Consider the following 15,426-nt stretch of genomic DNA (forward strand, 5'->3'; position numbering starts at 1 on the left):
TTATGGAGAAGACTAACGTTCAAATCCCCCAGCTTTCGATGCATTAAAAGGAGCTTAGAAACTTAGAAACACTTCCTCTATTTCAAAGTCTGATTTTCAATAGTCTTGCTGTGGATTCAAACATCCTATTTCGGATATCAAACACTTAACATTGATTCGTTCTTTCTTTTTTCATTTCTGCATAATAATCTTAATCCTCCCCAAGGCAAGTAAATGCCCCTGGCAGAATAGGCGGAAATTCACAGCCAGCACTAAAGGCAGACAAGAAAAGCCAAAATGTATTGGTAGATAAATAGATGATAGGTAGATAGAGATAGATGGATGATAGATAAATAGATAGATAATTTTATATTAGCCTCCTTACAGGGAGATAGAAAGAAAATAAATTCCACTCAAGTTTAGGTGAATTTGTTTGGATCTTGTAATTCTTTTTTTTTTTTTTTTTGGATCTTGTAATTCTTGTTGAGAGTTTTTAAGGAACTGAATCGTCCAAATGGTATCGGTATGTAGACACTACACTTCTCATGTAGTATCTGAACTGCATAAGCAGAGGGATTTAGGACCACTCCAGGAGCCACACCTACGAGGAGCTCCTGGATTCCACTCCGTACCCCTAGACTGCCCAGTCCTTGGGCAGGTGACTTTTACCCTGGGGATTTGAAACATGAACTGGCTGCACCAGAGTTGCCTGTCCATGAGAGCAGGGACCCACTCTGCGGCAGGTTGCTGAGGTCAGTCCTGCTGACAACCCTTACCCACAAGGCACACCGTGGTGAGTTCCAGAAAGCAGGTGACACTGGAGCCCTCCACCTCGGGGCCCATGGGACAGTCGTCAGACTCTGCTCCTTTCAGGGGTCCCAAACAAATCAACTGGAGCCTGAGGGTGATTCTCCCAGGAGCTCCAGCCACACCGCGCCCTACCAGACTAACCCACAAGTTGAAAAGAACAATAGCTCACAGGCACTTCCTTACAACCCCTGAGAGGCACATACAGGCAGCGAGAACATCACGTTCGAGGGTCAGATATGATACTCAGCTGAGTGTGTCTGTTAGGCATTGGAAAAAAGACCAGAGGAGCTGGGAACCAAGCTGAGAGCAGGAATGGGTTAATGTAGAGAGGCTAAGACAGCTGGAAGCAGTGATGCACACTGAGGAGCTGCCACGCAATTTCATAATAAAAATCCATTAAAAAGTATGTACCAGGGTGTAAGCTATGTTGATCAACGAGCCACTCAGGTTTTAACTCCCCTGAACCTCCAGCCTGTGCATTCTGGGGCAGAAAGCACAGTGATATGAGGTGTGCAGAGAGGTGAGACACTGACTTGAGCTGAAACTTGCATGGAACTTGCCTTTGAGGCTGAGGCTGAGGCTGAAGTGAGGGGATGCAGAGAGGTGCAGCAGGAGGTGAGACCCCTATGCAGCTGAGCCAGTCAGAAAAGAGAGGGATCGTTTGAGTGGGAAGGCTCCTGAGGGTAACTGGGCCTGTGCTGACCTGGGTAGGAACCCAGGCCTAAACCAATCAGCTCTGACTGACTGATTCCATGGCTACAGGGACTGCAAGTTCACACCTGGGGTGGGGGAGGACACAGGCAGACTTGGGTCTGATATTTGATGGACAGCCTCTCACCAGCTCACTCAGAACATGCATGAGAAGCACACATGCTCAGTCGCTGGCGTGTCAGACTCTTTGTGATTCCATGGACTGCAGCCTCCCAGGCTCCTCTGTTCACGGAATTCTCCAGGCAAGAATACTGGAGTGGGTTGCCATTTCCTCCTCCAGGGGATCTTCCAACCCAGGGATCAAACCCGGGGCTCCTGCTGCATCTCCTACCTTGCAGGCGGATTCCTTACTGATGAGCCACCGGGGAGGCCCATGAATAAGGAAGCACACGGACAAAGGCAGGTGGTAACCACCTTGCAACCCAGACAGAGGCCAGCCTCGGGATCAATCCGATACCACTGGGGGGCAAAACAGGAAGAGAGAAAGAAACCGCGTCCTTGGTGATATCACTGAATGACTGGATCCAACCAGCCTAGTCCTGCCTGAGCTCTGGGCCCTCCCCTTAGGCAAAGCAGCATGGTTCCTCATTGCCTGAACCAGTCGAGTTGAGTTAGGATGAAACGAAAGGGTTCTTTCATGACTGAGGTCCCCAGGAAGCCCTAGAACAAGACAATCCATCTGAAGATCCAGGCTTCTGTAGCCTCTGGCCCTTTGAGGACAACTCCAGACGGGAGTGGGCCATCCAACTCCAACTGCTTTAGAGCCACTTTCCTGAAGGTGGAGGAGGCTCTGGAGAGAGCCCAGGGCCCCCCATGTGCCAGAACGGCCAACAGGGCCAACTGGCTCCAGACACAGTCTGACGGGCTCCTTTCTTCTATCACTACGTTCTCCATTTTCTTTTTGGCAATTAGAAACATTTCCTTCTAATTTAGATAATTTCCCCCTTTTCTTTTTGCCCGCCTTTAAAATAGATCTGTGCCGTAATGCCACTCTACACTCTGCCCTTGATTTTTCATGTTCATTTGTTCAAGTATTTGGTAGGTTTGCAGCCAAGAAGCCTTAGGCTCTGGAGCGTCGTGTTCCTCTGTTTTCCCAAGCACTCAGTTAAAACCCGTGATGAAACCGGACAGGCAGGGCTTTCAGGCATTTTTCTGAAGGTTAAACCCTACTCTTTGGCACCCGGACTTGTACCTAGTGGCTCCTGAGTGCCAAGAAGGCTGCCTTTCTGCACGCCTCTCCCTCAACCAGCAGCGCACAAAACAACTGATCATTCAGATTGCAGGAATTTTCTTTAGAGATTCTTCTAAAAGCTCGAGGCAGCAAACAATAAAATCTTGCAGCATAACATACAAAATGCTAGAAGAAATAAGCTCTCCCCATGTTTAAAAATCCCACAGAGGTGTGCAGAAGCGTGGCCATAGTCACAAAGATAGGAAGTATTTCCATTTAAGTCACTAAGGAGGGAGAGTTGATGGAGCTGGTGCTTTGATCTTTGATCCTCTTCTGATCTGGCTTCCTTTGGTTGTTCCACTTGCGGGATACGCGTTTGTTTGAATAACTAATACATTCTGCAGGTCTTGGCTTACAACTATTAGGCTAAACACACCCTGAGGAAATGGTGGATGAGGTAGGTTTGCACACAAAGGAAGCATCAGAGCAACTAGGCTCATGAGGCTCCCAGGCCTCTCTGCCTCTGCTTCTGTACATGGAGGGTGACAGAGGATTGTCTAAAAAGGAAGTAAAATTGCCGTGGTTCTAACCTTCAAAAATGGACCCTGGGGGCTCCCCTGGGGGTTCAGGGACAAGGAATCTGCCTGCCAAAGCAGGAAACAGAGGTTCGATCCCTGATCTGGGAAGATCCCACATGCCACGAAGCAACTAAGCTCCTGGGCCACACCTATTGAGCCTGTGCCCTAGAACCCAGAAGTCACAGCTGAGGAAGCCCACTCACCCTAGAGCCCATGTTCCACAACAAGAGAAGCCACTGCAGTGAGAAGCCCATGCACCGCAACCAGAGAGTAGCCCCCACTCGCCACAACTAGAGAAAAGCCCATGCAACAATGAAGGCCCAGCACAGCCAAAAAGAAAAAATAAATAAGTATAATTATTTTTTTAAAAAATTGGACCCTGATGGGAATTCCCTGGCAGTACATTGGCTAGAATCCACACTTTCCCTGCAAGGGGCATGGACAGGTTTGATCCCCGGGGGGAGAACTAAGGTCCCACATGCTGTTGGGAGGCCCAAAAAATAGGAGGGGAAAAAAATTGAACCCTGAGCAACATGATGGAAAGGTTTTTATCCTGAGCACCCTGCCTTTAACCTAAAGGGCAGGAGTGTCAGCTCCAAAACACACCCACATGCAAACTAAAAGGAGTTCCCAGTGGCCTCCTCCAAGCCTGAGGTAGGCTCCCTCCTGTCCCCAGGGTGGGGCCAGGGTGGCTGGGCGACAGCAAGGAAATTACCCCGCATTGGTTCAATCCAAACTAGCGCCCGAGATAATGAGCAGAGGCTGAAGAATTCTGAAAGCCAAAAGGCCCTCTCTTTTGTGAGGCTGCCCCCAACTGAAGGCAGACAAAAAAGGCAAAGATGAAATAAAACGGACTTTGTCTTACTAACCTGGCACACACGCCTGCTGATCGGTGGCTTAGCTGGCAAATTGCAAGGACCTCGATGGGAGGCTGAAAACTCAACAAGTCACTGTCACTATGGAAACGGCTCAGATGAACCCCAAGAATGAAGGACCTCGGCCTGGGGAAAATGTCGGAGGAGGATGGATGTGGCCTGGAATCTGCCATCAGCTAAAGCTGCGCCAGGGAGGAGGTTAAAGTGATGGAAAAAATGCCTTTGCACAACACAAGAAGGTGCCATGGGGCACAGGACTTAGAAACAAGCGTACCCTCTCTCCCCTGGGCTGGGGGAGGGCCAGGCTGTGTGAGTCTCCACTGCCCACCAGACACAGCTGGCTCTGGGTCTGTGGCCCATGGGGCCTCTGGAGAGTGTTGGCCTTGCAGGGCCTACGGTGCCAGAGCTGGAAACCCAGTGAAACCGGAAGAAGCAGAACTCAGCTGGGATAAGAAACAAAACTGGGCCTTTCACTCATTCAAAGCTGCTGGCAGTGAAGCACAGGGCCGGATGCACTCTCAGGGAGTGATCGGATGCAAGGTCATATTTTTTATAAGAAATTTACCCAGAAAATCCTCATTTGTGAGATAAGGCTCAGCTTGTGTCTGAGTTGGGGGGTGGGGGATGAGGGCTGGACTGAATACCATCTGTCCTTCCTTCCAGCCTGTGATTCCGGAATAATTGCTGGCGAGTGTGGTGATTTCCAGTACAGCATGATTACAAACTGCTCTCTAAATACGCAGTGTAGACATTCTAATAGCATGTTGGAGACAATTACCCAGACAGAAGATTACACGAAGGCAACAGCTAACCAGAGCGGGGCCCTCCTCCAGTGTCAGAGGCAGGAAAGTCCATCTGAAAACAGTTCCCACGGTCCCTGGGCGGGGCTGGGGTGTGGAGGGGTAAAGAAGTGCCAATGTGTTATTCACGTCGAGTCTTTAGTGGGTGCACAGATTCAGGTCAGTATTTTGTGCTCTCATAATAATAAAAACGGTAAGGTAATAATAACAACAGCAGATGAATACTTATTATGTTCTAGCATGCGTGCACGTTCAGTCACTTCAGTCATGTCTTTGTGACCCCGTAGACTGTAGCCCGCCAGCCTCCCCTGTCCACGGGGTTCTCCAGGCAAGGATACTGGAGTGGGTTGCCATGCCCTCCTCCAGGGGCTCTTCCTGACCCAGGGATCGAACCTGCGTCTCCTGTGTCTTCTGCCTCGCAGGAAGTTTCTTAACTGCTGAGCCACTGGGGAAGCCCGCTATATTCTAGGCATTCCTAAGTACTTTCATGTGTCATATCCCATTTAATCCCATTTTTATTCTATTTCCAGATTCTACATTTGAAGAAACTGTTCCCAGTCTTGCATTTGGGAGCTTGGACGTTGACTGGGGTTGGAGGCATATTTCCGTTACTCTGTGTCTTCGCTGAGGTGGTCCCATAGGGACACAGTTGGGAGCAGAGGTGAGAGCTGGAAAGACACAGATGAGACACAAAGGGTGTCTCCATCGGTCCCGGAATGCGCCCTGGGACAGCCCTGGGCCATCTCCAAGGCCTTTCAAGGCAGGTGTGTCCACTATGTGAGGGTCCGGAGAAGGGGCATTTGCGGGACCTGAGTCCCAGGAGAGGCCTGGGCCGTCACCCCGCACCCCTGCTCCCACAGGAGTGGAGAGCGGACTGCAGCACGCAGTGACCCCAGCAGACAGTGTCCTCAGCCATCCTTCCCATTCACTTGAAACATGAGCTACGTGGGTTCTTAAGAGGTGTGAGCAGAAGTTTAAGCCAAATGATGCTTCCTTTTTGATGCCTGTGTCTCTTCTCAAATAATCCCAAACCTTTAGGGAAAGCATATGGTTAAATCACTCAAACTCAACAAAAGAAAATCCTGAGCTTAGTTTTCGACCTTTGGAGTTTGAAGTGCCTTTAAACACCTAAGGATGAGGATCTGGGCCCTTCGCTGAGCCCAAGGAGAGGAGGAGATGGGATTCCTCTGCCCTGAAGATCCAGGACAAATGCCATCCCCGGGGAAGAGGAAAAGGGTGGGAACCAGAGGGTCTGATTGGTTGCCACTCTCTCCCCCTCCTCGTCCTGCCTCTGGCCCGCACTGGCCAGGGTCGCCACACCTGTCCTGGTCCTTGGATCTGCTGCCACGCCTACTCCTTCGCTCCCTCCGCAGACCTCTGAGGGAAGGTTCTCTCTGCAAGTCTCACACTCTCCGAATGCCAACTGAGAATTCTGAGTCACAACCAACCGTCTAACGAAATCAGGTCTGCAGGCGGCTGGCAGGGGATTGGCAGCACTAGCTGGTGCTCTCCAGCCCCATCTCCCCCAGACCTGCCTTTGGGGGCCAGGAGGAAGGAGCAGTCACGTCTGCAAAGTGGGTCCTGGCGACAGACCACTAAATAGGACCCAGAAAACAGGGCATGTCCAAGTCTAAGACCACCCACCACTGGAAGCAGAGAAGCAGGAACTTGTAGGCGTGTACAGGAAACAGAGCAAAAGGCTATGCACTGAAATGCAGGGAATTTGTAACCCACTCAGAAGGTGCTATAGCACGTTCATTAAGAGCGTAGATTTTAGTCAGCCAGACCTGGACGTGACTCCCACCCAAATCTACAATGGACTTGGTGACCTTGGACAAATAAAAAAACCTCTGAACCTCAGTGATCTCATCTGGGGAAATATATTGAAATATAGATTTGAGAATTACCAGTCGGGGGGAAATAGCATTTAAAGTCGAAGCTGTGTTTGGAAGATTGCGTATGTGTATTTTTATATGTAAAAAATTTAAAGGCCAAAAAAAAAGATAAAATCAATATAATAAATGTCTGTGTCTGTTAAATTGCTTTCAGCTTCAAATAATGGAGACTCCTAAATCAACAGTTTAACCAAGAAGCAGATTTTTTTTTTTTTTTTTTTAATCTCATATGACCAGGAATTCAAACTCTGAGCAGCCTCTAAGTTCCACCCATCAGGGACCTGATTCAGCTTCTCTGTGTTGGCTTCCTCTTCAGGCTAGTAGCACCCTGGCTGCTGCAGTTCCAAACACTTTAAATACATAATGGCAACCACCAAAGGAGGAAAAAAAATGGGGAGCTGTTTCTCTGAGTCGGAAAAAAAAAATTTTCCCAGAAGCCTCCAGCAGCTCTCTCCTCCCTTCTCATTGTCCAGTGATGGATGGCTCTCAAGGGTAGGCTGCTACTGGCCTACACCCACCTTTATGCAAACTGGAGAAAGGCACCTCTTCCCCAAACAAGAGGTGGCTTTGAGGGGCACCCAGCTGCTTGCTCTGGACAGTACTCTCCTAAATGCTTTCTCAGTGGAGAGTGCTGACATGGATTCACGCTCCAGAACCACATTGTCCAATATGGCAGCCATCAGTCACATAGGACTTTTTTAATTTAATCTTAGATCAATTAAAAGTAAATAAAATTTAAAAGTCAGTTCCTCAGTCACACCAGGCACATTTCAAGTGCTCAGTAGCTACATGTGGCTAGTGACTATTGAATTGGAACACACAGAACATGTGGTTGTCATCACAGAAAGGTCTAGGGGAGAGAGCCTCTTTATGATTCAGCCAGTCTTCAAGCTTGAACATTGTCATCAGTTAACAGATGGCCACAGTGTGAGTGGTGCCTTTGTGTGGTGTTCAGCCCTGACCACATGCTCATTCCAAACCAATCACTGGCAAGGGAAATGACACCCCAAGGATTTGATTGGCTCAGCTTTTGGCCAATCGTGACTCTGCCCTGGTGTTTGAAAGGCACCCCTCCCATAGCACTTGGCTACTCAGAAGAGAGGAGAGTGGAAGCTATAGAATTAAGACTGTGCCAGGGGACTTTCCTGGTGGTCCAATGAGTAAGACTTTGCCTTCCAATGCAGAGGGTACAGGAATGGGAACTAAGATCCCACGTGCCTTGTTACCAAAAAAACCAAAAGAAAAAACAGAAGCAATACCATAACAAATTCAATAAAGGCTTTTAAAATGGTCTACATTAAAAAAAAAGACTGCTAACCAGAGAGTAGGTAAATTGAGGGTCTGCATTTAACTCATAGGCTATTATAAGAGTTAAATAAAATAATAGCTCCAAAGCAGTTTGTATGATGCCTGCTGCTGTTGCTGCTAAGTCGCTTCAGTCATGTCCAACCCTGTGAGACCCCATAGACGGCAGCCCACCAGGCTCCCCCGTCCCTGGGATTCTCCAGGCAAGAACACTGGAGTGGGTTGCCATTTCCTTCTCCAATGCATAAAAGTGAAAAGGGAAAGTGAAGTCACTCAGTCATGTCTGACTCCCAGTGACCCCATGGACTGCAGCCTACCATGCTCCTTCGTCCATGGGATTTTCCAGGCAACAGTATTGGAGTGGGTTGCCATTGCCTTCTCCATGTATGATACCTAGAACATAATAATTATTTAATGTTTAGTTGCCATAATCATTATTGATTAATAATTCCATCTAAATTGTGTCTGGGGCACTGTCGAAACTGAGATTCTCATAGGAAGGCAAAGAAACACTACAGGGGTTCCCCAGTTCCTACTGGGGACACTTGTCACCTGTCCTCCCCAGTTGGCTTTGCATGAGGGCACCCCCAAGAGTGTCTTGGCCTGAATCCTCAGAGTAGGACTGGCTGGTCAGGCAGGCTCGGCTCAAGCAAACGGGCCCTACACAAGAGGACGTAAGTGAATGTGCTTGTCACAGCCAGCTCCAGAGAGAAAGGGCTGGGTTCCCAGGGAAGGGGTCTCCTGGATAAAACTCTGCAAGAGTTGTGGGCTTCTTGGGAAACCCTCAGTGAGCACAACAGATACAGTTGCTTTCATCTCCTTCGCCCCCTAAAGAGTATATGTTTAATATTCCCAAGTAGGCCAATTTGTCAAACAAAATAATGAATGTTCATAGTTTAAAATATCCAGCAACACCAGAACATTTTGACTTCAAAGCCTCCATTCTCTTTCATTATCAAATATTACAAAATATCAACACATTAGGATGGAGCCCACAGCTCATTAAAACTGAATATAATTGCATCAGGCTGTCCATACTGGCTTTTCGACCAGGCAGAATCTGTAGTTTACCAAGATTTGCTGTAGGGAATATATTTGCATATGGAGTGAGCACCAGTGCCTAACAGAGTAAAAAGTTTACCTCCAAGGTGGCGGCCCTTTCTCCCAGCCTTGGTCTCTGGAAGGGCTCTTTGCTGCCTTCTATTAAATCTCATGGTTACTTGATTTGCACAGAGCAAATACTAAAAGGTGGTGAGACCCAGCAAATGAGACCATGTGCAGAACTTAAAGAGAAAGTTGAGTAGCTGTTTGTTGTTGGGTTCTCTACTGCTGATGTGCCTGAACTTCATGAAAAGTTACATTAAGAAAATGATTAATGTCTGAAACAGATTCACCCATCTTTCTAGCCATTGTCTTAAACTTACTACAACTGTTACTTGTATCCCCAAAGCAAAACTCTCTGGAATTTCACTGAATAGTGGCATCATCTGGTGGACATAAGTGATACTGCAACTCCCCTACACATTTCTGCCATCCTTCTGTGACAAATATTAATTTCTTAATTGGGCTAAATTGCTCAGGAACTGCTGTAAGCTACTGAAGTTTCCTCTATGAAACATTTCCCATTAAGTGGTGTATCTTCAAGTTAGTATAGCACTTACAGACTGTTGTACAAGCTTATAATCTGAGTTTGAGCCTATTTTCCATACCTTCCTGATGGTTTGGTAGATAGATCTTGTTTCACCACAATAGGTCATGAACTCCTTGAGGACCAGTCTTTCAACACTCTTATATACTCTATGCTTTCTACTATTTTAGTGGGTTCTGGTAAGGACTTGCTTAGGACTGAACAATTTACATAACAGAAGTATCTATATTAAGCAGGGTAGAACTCTGCAGTACAAAGTCTACAGAATTTAGAAACAAAATACCTGAACTTGTTCTTGTTCCAGATCTTCCATTTGATAGCTATTGGTTCCTCTCTAAAAGTTGATTTTTGAATCTGTACATTGGGTACATGAACAGCTCCTTCATGGCATTATCTTGAAGAATGAATGAGATCATCAGAGTGAAAGAACAGTGGGAAGTGTTCAGTCCCTGTTGGTCACTCTTAGAATCCTTTATATCCATCCTCCCTGGGCAGTTCTGTTTGCACATTTGCTTTAAGTTATCATTAAATAACTACCATTAATTGCAAGATAAATTCTGCCTTTAAGCCCAGGACTACATTGGCCCTCTCTCTCTTTAGAGATGAAAAATGGACAAATCTCCTTTTTACTCTCCCCACAACAAGAACAAACAAACAGATACCCAGGTACCAGAGAGAGGAAATTTGACTCAGCATCTACTCACTGAAGGCTACTTGGGTCATTCATTGATTGGAGGTTTCAAATAATGGAATTTGACCACCAGCCAAAGTAGCTTGGGACCTGGGAAACCAGTGGGCTCTCAGCCTCTTGGACAAGGTTAATAGAACAGTGGTCTGTGGGGAGGTGGGAGTTTCCCCTCACCCCTTCCACATCCACTCTGAACAGACCACATCCAGGACTTGATAGGCAACTCTGAACACCAACCTTTAACACTTTAACCAAGACAAAGATTACAAAGAAGCAGGACTCTCCCTTTGAGGGCCAGTCTTGGGAAAGAGGGAATTCACTTTCTCCAAAGGGGAATAAAGATCTAAGGGAGCTTCAGAGAAATAGATTTCATTTCTGTGTTAAGAATAAACTTTCTATGGGATGTTGCTATATAGCACAGGGAGCTTAGCCTGGTGCTCTGTGACAACCTAGAGGTGGGAATGGGAGGGATGGGAGGAGGAGGAAGGGAGGTTCAAGAGGGAGGGGACATGTGTATACCTGTTGCTGATTCATGTTGATGTGTGGTAGAAACCAAGACAACATTGAAGAGGGAAAGTGAAAGTCACTCAGTCATATCCAACTCTTTGTGATCCCATGGACTATACAGTTCATGGAACTCTCAGGCCAGGATACTGGAGTGGGTAGCCATTCCCTTCTCCACAGGATCTTCCAAACCCAGGGATCGAACCCAGATCTCCCACATTGCAGGCAGATTATTCTTCAATTAAAAATTAATGGGGGCAGGGCTTCCCTTGTGGCTTAGAGGGTAAAGAATCTGCCTGCAATGCAAAAGACCCAAGTTCAATCCTTGGGTCAAGAAGATCCCCTGGAGAAGGGAATGGCTACCCACTCTAGTATTCTTTCCTGGACAATTCCAAGGACAGAGGAGCCTGGCGGGCTACAGTTCATGGGGTCACAAAGAGTCGGACAGGACTAAGTGACTGACACTTCACTTTATACTTCCTAATAGTCCTGAAGGAAATGGGATGGATAAAACTCTGAGCCTGGGGGACTCCCTCCCCCTGAGCCGATCTGAGGGATTCAGCATCACAGGACTGGTACACTTGCAAGCCTTCGGGTTGGGATCCAGTTTGAGATGCTGGGGTTCCATTCCATACTCCGCCTCTGTTGACTTTGAGGAGAGCACCACCTCTCCAACAACCTCTGCCAAGCATTGCTCTGTGGTGCAGCAATAACAGGGAAGCAAGACAGACCACCCAGGCAGAGAACAGAGCATCCCCTAGGATGCAAACTCTAATACAGCCTTGGAGGCTGAACCTTGCTCACAAGTCCTCTGGGCTCTCCTGGGTGCAGGATTCTCAGTTCCTCTCATTCTCTCCCTACCTGACCTTGCCATTGTGATCAAGTTTTCCCACTGGCAAGAGGGAGGCCATTCTGGTTGTCACCAAATATCTCATCCTCTGCAGCCTCCCTTAAAGGCAGACTCACTGAATGGCTGCCTTTCTTCTGGCAAACTCAGACTCACCATCTCCATTCTGGGTTTAGCCCTGAAGGACTCCCCTCCACGTTTCCACAGACTCTACAGGACCTGTTCATCATCCTAATTTCTCCAGGATAGTGTGCAAATAAGATGGCTTTAAGTCTTTAAACACAGTATGTTGGAGCCCTATTGCAGGCTGAGCCCTAATCAGTGAGGCTAGGCAAACCCGACCTCAGTGATAACTTCGAAGCCCAAAATACTCCTTCAGTGATCTCCCCAACTGTGCCTTCCAAAATAATGTTTTTGTTTTGTTCTGGAATGTTCTACCTTGCCAAAATTCACTAGAAGTTCAGAGAGGAGGAACAGTCCTGCCTGGTTCTTGCCCTAGAGATGCTCACAAAAGCATCTTTTGTGGTCCTAGTCGGACCACAGAAAAAAACAGGCACAGGAAGGAAAAACAATCAGAGGCAGGAGGAGGTTTGGTACCAGATGAGGGTCAGAGGCAGACTGAGCTATCCAGTGTTGGTGGCCCAAGGTCCTCATGTTGCCCCTTCTTCCCCATTTGAGGTTGTGTTGCTAGAATTCAGTGATCAGGGGCCTGTTGGCTCCATGACTCCCAAGTGAGGCCAGGTAAATCCTTCCCAGCATCCTGTTCCCTTGGCAGGGGTCTCTGGTTTCCTACTTACTTAAAAGACAACTGGGGAGGCAACCCCCTGATGTTCAAGCCCATAACTGGCCTTGCCTGGGCACAACTTCATCTCTCATGAAGAACATCACACCTGGTTCCCACTCAGTCATTTCCTGGCTGTGAAGCCCTGGGCATGTTCCCTGACCTCGGATCTCACCTTCCTCATTGGTGAAACAGGGCTCTTCCCAGGGTTAAATGAAATCATGTAAGGTACACAAAGAGTGAGCTTAGCGCAGTAGCAAACCCCACCCTAACTGCTCTGGGCCTTTGCATCCAAGTAAGCCACCAACCCCATGTGGCTATTTGACATTTAAATTGAAATGAGTTAGAATTCAGTTCCTCACTTAGAGTGGCTGTATTTCAATGACTCAGTGGCTACATAGGGCTGGTGGCTACAACACTGGACATTAACATCACCACAGGAAGTTCTGTTGATGGAATTTAAAAGGTCCCACATTGGGCTGGTCCAGGTGGCACCCTTGAGCAATTAAATCTGAATTGTCCATTCTAGACACTCTCCACACCTGAACTCTGTTGCTGAATATTCCACCTGCACACACCTGACCCCCGGCCCAGAGAATGCCTCAGAGACTTGTCCCTCCTAAAAGCTAAGGTCATTGCTTCTTATCTCTGACCCTCTATTTGCCACCAAGGCTCCTCCTCCCTCAGACTGTTTCTCCTTCCTGCACCTGGTTTTTCATGGCCCTGCTAGGCTGTGAGCATGCGCAGAATAAGAACCAGGCAGGATTGTTCCTTCTCTCTGAACTTCCAGAGCCCTGGTCTGAGGTCCCAGCACACCCTACATGCCCCCCCGCCCCGCCTCCTGCCTTCTATCAGCTCCTCCAGGACAAGATCTCCTCTATCTTTACAGACCCCACGGCACCTTACAGATGAAACCCCCCAGACAGTGAGCATGAACTGAGTCCCACCACCCTGGGACACACCACACTGCTGATAGTTAAATTGGAGAAATGTTTAAACTGACCTTGCTTCTTGCAACATGAGCTACCAGTGGATCAAATGGTTTTTAGAGCACAGCTAAGAAGTACACTCTGGGAAGATCCCCTGGAGCAGGAAATGGCAACCCATTCCAGCATTCTTGCCAGGAAAACCCCATGGACAGAGGAGCCTGGCAGCCCGCCTGACAGTCCACGGGGTCGAAAAAGAGTTGGACAAGACTTAGAGACTAAACGACAACAAAGGAGTGCACAGCCCCATCACGTGTGCAAAACTGGGGTGGGGACTTTTCACGGCACCCGTTACATTTCATTCTCATAACAACTTGTAAGAAAAGAACTACTTTCCCCTTTTTACAGATGAAGTAACTGAGGTTTGCTGAGTTTAGAAAACATACCCAGGGACCCAGTTAGCCAAGGGAAGATTCAGAATTCAAACCTGGGTATTTCAGATTAAAAAGCCCCCGCTTTTTCTACTGTCCTATGTAGCCAATATCTGTCCCTGCACAGTGGTAGTGATGAAAAGTGAAGACACACACACAGAGAACAATCAATGAGCATCCTTATGCTGATTTGTTGTTGATAGAGGTTCAAGAAAACAAGATGCTACCTTGGCCATTAGGGCAAAGGAAATCCTCCCCCTGAAGAAAGCAGGCTAGAACTGAGTCTTTTAAAATGACCTCCATAAAAATCAGTGGACATGAAGAGGGGAGAGGCAAGACTGGGGTAGGGAATTAAGAGGTACCAACTACTATGTATAAAATAATAAGCCACAGGGATATATTGTACAGTACAGGGAATAAAGCCCATATCTTAAATAATTTTATTTTAAAAAACTTTATGTAGACCATTTTTACAATCTTTATTGCATTTGTTACAAGATTGCTTCTGTTTTATGTTTTGGTTTTTTAAATATGCTAATATATTTTAACATAGTTAAAAGCTCAGAGCCTCACATTCACAGGAACAGAAAAAACAAGAGACCGTGGATGACGATCAGTGATGATAACAGAAGGTAATGGTTATTGGCACTGAGTAATGCCAGGCACTAACTCTCACCCACTAATGTTCTATCCCACTCAGCTGCACAACAATATTGATCTTATCTTAATAAGATCTTATTGATCTTATCATTATTCCCATTTGACGGATGAGGAAACAAAAGCTTAGAAAGGTTAAGTCTGTCCCCAGAGTCCCACAGCAAGTGAGTTATAAATAAATTCTCCTACCTGTTGACTAAAAATAGCCTGAGAGAAATGAGGCATCCATGCTCCCTGTAAAGAAATTGGCTTTGACGTCACACTGCTTGGGTCTATATTCAGCCTCCAAACTTTGTATGTTCTCATGCAGAACACTCTACAACTGTGTCCTCTGAATCTGTCTCATTTGTAAAGCGGGAGCAATCCCAGTACCTATTCTGTTGGGCTGTTGTCTGTATTAAATGACAAAAGACACATCACTGCAGGCAAAGAAGAAGTGCTCGGGAAATTTTAGCTGCTTTTTTCATCATTGAAGTATAACTGCTTTACAAAATTGCATTAGTTTCAGGTGTAGGGATTTGGATGTTTTTTGAAGATTATATTCTGTTATAGGTTATCACAAGATAATTCCTTGTGCTGTAGAGTAAATCCTGTTATTTATCCATTTTATGTGGGCTTCTCTGGTGGCTCAACGGTAAAGAATCTGCCTGCCATGGGTAGACCTATGGCTGATTCATGTTGATGTTTGATAGAAGCCAACACAATACAGTAAAGTAATTATCCTTCAATTAAAAATAAATAAATTTTTTAAAAAAAGAATCTGCCTGCCAATGTAGGAGACGCAGGTTAAATCCCTAGGTAGGGAATATCCCCTCCAGCA

Source organism: Muntiacus reevesi, chromosome 2 (assembly GCF_963930625.1).
Source record: "Muntiacus reevesi chromosome 2, mMunRee1.1, whole genome shotgun sequence".
Taxonomy (NCBI): Eukaryota; Metazoa; Chordata; class Mammalia; order Artiodactyla; family Cervidae; genus Muntiacus; species Muntiacus reevesi.